A 6,596-nucleotide genomic window follows, 5' to 3' on the forward strand; every position below is an offset into this window, starting at 1 on the left:
GGAGAAGGACATCATGCTTGGGAGGGTGGAGGGACAGCGCAGGAGGGGAAGGCCCTCTGTGAGGTGGATTGATTCAGTGACTGGGGTAATCGGGATGGGAGTGTCAGAGACAGTGCGTTTGGCACAGAGTTTAGGACAGAGCAGAGTTTAGGGTTTTTGTACATAGGTTCGCTATGAGTCGCAAGCGACTCGACGGGACATAACAACAGCATATCTGGAATTGACATATTTCTCAAATGGTATATTAGAGCAGTAGTTCTTACACATAGATGTTGTTGTCATATGCTGTCGAGTCAAGCACGACTCATAGTGACCCTGTGAACAAAAGGCCTGAAGCCTTTCTATAACTTTCGTCACTTACCATGGAGTTTCCAGAGAGGCATGTTGTTAAGGAAGTGGATGTCACTCCTGCTTCCAGTACCCTTATATACACTTGAAAAATGTTGAGGATTCCCTAAAAAATTTTTTGTGTGGTTTATGTCAGCTATATTTTCTAATATAAAAAGGAGTAGTTTTACATTTTTAAAAATCTCTTTAATAGTTGGCTTAATAAAACCACTGGATTATATCTCTTTATTCATTCTGTTGTGATACGTTGTTTGCACTGAAGTACATAAAGAAAATCTGACCTTTCAAAGAGAAATAGTCAGAAAAGAGGAAGATTGTATTCATTGTCTTTTCCTGGTAATAATGGATATGATTCCTTAATAAAAACTGGACTAGAACACTTTCTTAATGGCTAGTTTCAATGTATCATCTGAAACCCTATTAAGTGACATTTTCCTACTCTGTTTTATTAAAATCCAACAGTCCCTATTGCGCTCTACCTTTATCTTTATTCATGTATAGTGCTGTAACAACACACATGTTAGTTGTACAAATCTTCCACACAGTATCACTTTTGACAATTAAAAAATACCTATCTTGTTAGCATTCCACCTTAATTCCTTGTCAAGGGCTTTAGACTGGTTCAGCCTTCTTCAGTCATGGCTGAGGAAGTGATTCTGGAACAGATCTGAATTTTTTTACATTTGATTAACTGGAGTAATAACTGGACTTGGAAAAATTACAAATTGAAATATCAGTGCTGCCTCAAAGATGGCAACCTGACAGCGAAAAAATGTTTTGCCAAGCAGCCAATCTCTAGTATCAGGTTTACTACTCTTCTTCCACATCTCACATTCTAAAGTTTGACTTGTGATTTTCTCCTCCCTAATTATTGTTTCTGTTGATGTTAAAAAAATTTTAGTTTCTCCTGGTTTTGCTTCATCAACCAGTTTAACACGTTGAAGATCTTGCAAAAAGTGAAAAATACAGTTATTTTCATAGAGTTTTGTGTAACTGCCTTGAGATGTTAATACATACTAAAAGGCAGATATTTTCATATTTTTAAATTGTTTTTACTTCCCACAATCCCTGAAAGGATCTCGGAGAATCCAGGGACCACACTTTGGGAACCACTGCCTTAGAGAAAGCGTTCTTCTTCAGAATAATAATAATAATTTTTAATGAGTCACCAATTTATCTCATTCTGTCAAGAAGCACGGGGAGTAAAGATAACGAATCTGCAAAAGTTAATAGTCTGTTAATAAGTGCCTAGGGGAACTTTCAATGCCCTGCTCATTCAGGTAGAGATATAGCCACTAAATTGTATTCTTTCTCCCTTTGTATCTGAACTAGGTGCTTCTCTACCCTCTGAATCACTTAGCGTGCCCTCCCACATAGCTGATTTTTTAAACTGCAATTGAAAGTACTAACATATTTCTCCTCTGCCATTTGACATACAACTTGTATCAACAAATGAATAATGCTAAGTTTATTGGGCAATTTAATTTGCTGCTTCACAGACATCCAGTAGAATTACTGTTATTGCTAGGTGCATAGCTTCTGTTCAACTCCTATGTGTGTAACAGAAAGAAACCCTGCCCAATCCTGTACCATCCTCACAGTCTCTACTGTGCTGAAGCCCATTGTTGCAGTCACTGTGCCAGTGCAGTTCCTTGAAGGTCTTCTTTTTGATGATCTTTACTTTTCCAAGCATTATGTACTTTTCCAGGGACTTACCTCTCCCAATAATAAGTCCAAAATATTTAATATGAAGACTCATATCCTTATTTCTAGACAACTTCTTCTGTACTTTTTCTAAGACAGGTTTATTCTCTTGACAACTTATGATGATATATCTAATATTCGTCATCAGTACCATAGTTCAAAGGCATCAGTTCTTTTTACATCTTCCTTATTCATTGTTCACCTTTCCCATGGATATGAAACAATTGAAATATCTGGCTTGAGTCAGGCACATCTTAGTTTTTAAAGTGATATCCTCTCTGTAACAGAGGAATTTATCATTAAAAAATCCATTAATCATAGGATTCTTATCCAGTCATTGATAATCTCCTACATTTGAATATTCTGCTAGACTGTTTCATTATCTCTCAAGTCTTAAGTTATCTGCAGTTATGTAAATGATGCTCAAATGCCCAGGAGATACTGTGTTTAGACATGGTACCAAAATGGCTGTGATTCATCTTAAATCGGGTTGCTTATTATCTAATATCAATGATCTGCATGAATTCAGAGACATTCATGACCTCTCATACTAGTGCGATGGAGTTCTCCAAGTGCTAAATATTTCCCTAAACTAAACAAATTAGAATTATACCATAGATACTAGAATTTTTTTTAGTTGTTCTAAAATATACATAATTTGCCACTTCAATGATCATCAAGTATACAGTCCTTTGATGTAAATCATACTTACAGTGTTGCGCAGCCATCACTGTTCCTAAAAATTTTTCATCATTGCAAACAAAAACTCTCAGCCCATTAAGCAGTAACTCTCTATTTGACCCTCCTCTGTAGGCCATGTTATTGTTACTAAATATTCTCAAGCCACAATCGAATCGACCCAGAACTGTTTGGTGGGTAGTACATTGCCCAAGAGGAGAGATTGCCCATCGTTCTCCTTAGGAGCAGTTGGTGGCTTTGAACTGCATACCTTTGGGTTGGCAGCACAGTTACTAATCACTAAGCCACCAGAGCTCAAGCAATAATTAATCTACTTTCTGTCTCTATGCATTTGTCTTTTCTAAGGATGCTCATGTAAATATGATCATACAATATTTGTTTCCTTGTTACTGACTTAGCTAGCATAATTGTTCATCCACGTGCAACATTTGTTAAAATCTGTTCCTTTTCATAGGATAATCATAGATCTTAATCTTATTATCTGTTTCCTTATATCTACAATCTCTTGGAGGGAGGATTTTACATATTTATAAAGAGTTCTCTGTTTAAACCTTATGGAACAGTGAACAGTATTTATCGCTCTTAAGTGCTGTGTGGAACTCCCTTTTGTGAATGTAGCATAGTTTCTTTAGCCATTGTTTCTCTGATTAAACCTTCAATTGTTTCCAACTAATTGCTACTGTAAGCAATGGCACAGTGACTATAAGAGCACATATATGGGTTTATGCCACAGCTCTTATTTCTTTAGAATATATACTTAGTGAGACTGTTGGATCAAATTATATTTCTGTTTCCAACTTCTGATTGGATGTACCAAACTGCTTTCCATAGTGATTGCACCATTTTACATTCTCAGCAACATTTGTTGTTTTATGGAACTTTTTTGGTGTTGCAGGAATGAGGTGATATGTCATTGTTACTTTGTTTTGTGATTTTGACGGCACCTAATAACAGCAGCAGCGGATCATGGTGCTCTGGTGGCACCGTACTTAGGGAGCTGCGCTGCTAACCCAAAGGCTGTGCCCTTCTCCAGGTTCATATCCACCAGAAGCTCCTTGGCAGAAACATGGGCAATCTCTTCCCATGCAATTTGCAGCAGCTGTGGTTTAGTGCTTGTGGATGTTATGTTGTTATGTGCCATCAAGTTGACTATTACTCATAGCGATCCTATGAACAATGGCTCTGAGAACCTTACCCTGTCCTGAACCAGTCTCACCGTCTCTGACAGACAACACCTGACCCAATTGCCATAGACACTGTGTCAGTCTGTCTCCTCCAGGGTCTTCCTCTCCTGTGCTGACCCTTCCAAACATGATATCCTCCAAGGGCTGGCCCCTCCTAACAACATGCCCAGAGTATGTGAGACGGAATTTCAAAATTCTTGCCTCCGAGGAACAACTTCAGGCCTGTTTCTTTTTTGGCAATCCATGGTATGTTCAGTACTCTTTTGCAGCATCACAATTCAAAGGCATTGATTCTTCTTCAGTCTTCTTTAGTCATTGTCTGACTCTTCGATGCCATACCAAGCATTTCATGACAGAAATAAGGCTGGAGAGAGAATGACAGAATTTTGTGCAATCAGTGGTTTATTTATTCATTGCAAATACCTTTTATAAAAAACACAAATAGTGATTAAATACATGGATCTCACCTGATGAACTACACAGGAATCAGACTGATTACATGTGTGGAAAGAATCATTGAGGAAGCTTAATATCAGCTGTAAAAAACTAGGCCTAAGTGCTGACTGTATATTAGAAGCAGAGCCCATATTAAAGGTCAGTCAAAATGAGGAAAAATAGTGGCAAAAATCCTTTAATAATTGGAACATGGAATGTGCAAAGCAAGAAGGTGGGAGTGCTTTTATCCATTGTAAGAAAGTTATATAGGTTGTTGTCATGTTCAAGATTGAAGGATGAAGAAGATGAGGCATTTAGTTTCTGATATAGTGTTTTTCAGCTTTATCATGTTTAGCACAGTGCCTTAGGACTTCTCTGGTCATAAGCAGTTGAAGGATAAAATTGTTTTTTAGTTTACCCTCCTTTATTTGCATGCTTCTATTCTGTTTTCAAGTGTCAATTATTAAGATAGTAAAAAGTATTAGAATATACCAACTAGTAAGACTTGGGGCTTACATTCTGAGGACCGCATTTCCCAAATCCCTTACCTAAAGTTATGACTTACTCATTCTGGGGCACTCAAAATAAAACAACCCATAATAGTCATGTTGTCCTGGGAATCTCAGTGATCCCTTAATTCTTATCTTTCAGAGACTCCCTCATTCTTTACTAATGTGTAATGTGCTTATATGAAATCTGAACCTAAATCAAGAAGCAGGTGTCCAAACAGGAGAACACTGCATGGTTTAAAATCAGGAAGTGTGTGTGTCAAAGTTGTTTCCTTTCTGCATACCTATTCAACCTGTGTACTAAGCAAATAATTTGTGAAGCCGGACTTTATGAAGAAGGATGTGCTAGCAAGATCAGAGGACAAATCATCAACAACCTGTAATATGCAAATGGTACCACCTTGCTTGCTGAAAATGAGGAGGACCTGAAATGCTTGTTGCAGAAATGAAAGACGACAACCTTCAGTTAGATCTCAACATCAAGAAACAAAAGTCCTTACCACTAGGCCAATAGACAACATCCTGATAGGTGAAGAAAGGATTGAAATTGTCAACTAGTTCCTCTTACTTGGATCCATAGTCAACATCTTTGGTATGAACAGTTAGGAGATAAGGAGATGCATTGCTTTGGGCAAGACTGCTGTCAGGGACCTCTCCAAAACACTTATGAGCAATGATAACAGTTTTAAGAGTAAGATGTGCCTGATTCAGGCCATGGTCTTTTTAGTCACTTGCTATGCATCTGTGAGTTGGACAGTGAACAAGGATGACAGAAGAAGAATTGATGCCTTTGAGTTATGGTATTAGAGAAGCTTACTGAATATGCCATGGACTGCCAAAGAGTTGAATGAATATGTTGGGAAAAGTGCAACTGGAGGGCTCCTAAGAGGCAAGGATGTCTAAGCTTCATCTCTCAAACCTGGGCATATTGGCAGGAGAGGCTATTCTTTAGGAAAGAACACCATGCTTGGAAAGGTGGAAGGTCAGTGAAAGAGGAGAAGACCCCCAACATAATAGATTGACATGGTGACTGCAGCAGTGGACTCAAGTGTATTAAATGGTGAGGATGGTACAGAATAGGACAGGTTTAGTTTTGTTGTTCATAGGGTTGCTAAGAGTCATACTGACTTGATAGCTTCTAACTAAGGAAACAATTCATTAATCTCTGAATAGACTATTTTTTTGTTTACTCAGTCATTAGACATGTAATGCAACTCTAGAATAGACTATACTTTAAAATTATTCATTTTTATTTACAAAGAACTTCCAAAGAAGATATTTAAATTAATAACAACAATAACCGTAGCTAATACTTAACAGAACAAAACTAAATATTCAGCCTAGTTCTGATTACTTCATGTATCTTATACCTCACAACTTCTGCAAGTTTCCTTTTGTTTTCCCACTAGAAAATAAATACTAAGCTACATCTGGTTTATTGCTTCTTTGTTCCTAAAGTAGCAGAAGAAAATATGGAGAAACTACTGTGGTAGTGTTAAAAAATAGAGCACTTAACCCCATCTAACAGTTTACAGTTACATGATCCCTTACAAGTTGCAGAAATGGGGCTAGCATGATGGTACATGAATGATTCTTCCTAAAGGACATAAATCTTGTTAGCTCTAAACTAGAGTCCAGATGGTGCAGTGATCCAGTACTTCAGTGCTTTGTGAAAACTTGACTGTCTTGACTCTGTAGGAGAAAGATGTCGCAATCT

At 37.6% G+C, this 6,596-nt stretch overlaps 1 protein-coding gene across 4 annotated transcripts in view; it reads left to right on the forward strand.

Moving 5' to 3' along the window:
- MON2 (MON2 homolog (S. cerevisiae)) overlaps positions 1-6,596 on the forward strand; it is a 189,823-nt gene that overhangs the window by 96,407 nt on the left and 86,820 nt on the right. The window lies entirely within an intron of this gene.

The sequence above is a fragment of the Elephantulus edwardii genome, unplaced genomic scaffold (assembly GCF_000299155.1).
Source record: "Elephantulus edwardii isolate Elephantulus edwardi_28Jun2011 unplaced genomic scaffold, EleEdw1.0 scaffold00047, whole genome shotgun sequence".
Classification (NCBI taxonomy): Eukaryota; Metazoa; Chordata; class Mammalia; order Macroscelidea; family Macroscelididae; genus Elephantulus; species Elephantulus edwardii.